This window comes from Furipterus horrens, unplaced genomic scaffold (assembly GCF_987537825.1).
Source record: "Furipterus horrens unplaced genomic scaffold, mFurHor1.1.pri manual_scaffold_5, whole genome shotgun sequence".
NCBI classification, from domain to species: domain Eukaryota; kingdom Metazoa; phylum Chordata; class Mammalia; order Chiroptera; family Furipteridae; genus Furipterus; species Furipterus horrens.
Window position 1 is genome coordinate 22,677,826 of NW_028327175.1, and position 850 is coordinate 22,678,675.

The 850-nt window shown below is 38.9% G+C and overlaps 1 non-coding gene across 1 annotated transcript; it reads right to left on the minus strand.

The window, feature by feature from the left end:
• Positions 1-485: 485 nt before the first annotated feature.
• LOC150008271 (small nucleolar RNA SNORA26) lies at positions 486-604 on the minus strand. The gene has a single exon (XR_016511593.1). It is a non-coding gene; the product is annotated as a small nucleolar RNA SNORA26 (small nucleolar RNA).
• Positions 605-850: the final 246 nt, after the last annotated feature.

Sequence of the window (850 nt, forward strand, 5' to 3'; positions counted from 1 at the left end):
CCAACAAAAATCAGCCTTTGTTGTGGCTTAATTACCTTTTTATCACAGCCATAGCTCACCGGGTAAGAATAGCAACCCTGACTAAAGCAAATCGCAGTGTTACCATTCTGGAAAGAAACGCTTGAATGTGGGGGCCTGCCGGGGCCAGCATCACTTGCCAGGTGCAAATACAGTGCAGTGTCACAGGATTTCCCCACAAAGACATGTTTGGTTCCCTCCTGACACAGAGGGTTAAATGTGACTCATCAAATATTTATTAAGTTTTACCACAGTTCATTTTCTTTGCCTACATCAAGTCATATTTTTTATCCTCCAAACCATTTGTCTATATAATAGGACTATGTACTGAAATAGATAACAGTTAAAAACATGTTCAAAGAATATACTTTTGGTGTTCGTACATATGCCTTATTCTAGTAACTATTTTATTTTTTCACAGCAAGCAAAGAAGGGGTATTTTGAGCAGGAAATTAATTTTTTTTTTCAGCTGTGACTCCAGACAGGATCCAAAGAGTTTTACCATCTCTTCTCTGGGTTTTATGGAGACTTACTTTACCCTTTTGTGTTAGCCTCCTAAGGCACTGCATCAACCTTAAAAGGGCACAAGAAAGGGCGAGGAAATTAATTTGATGTTCATAAAACTTTGAAGCCAGAAGAACCCCAATTCTAAATTTTATAGAGTAAAAATCTGCAGGCCAAAGAAGTTGTGAGACTCTCTCAGGTCGCATAAAGTAGACTAATAACTGCATTGAGGTCCTCAGACTGTCTCTTTAAGCCTATCATCTTCCACAATGTGCTCCTCCTTATTACGCTACCAATATCAAGCATCCACTACATACAGCCACTCAAA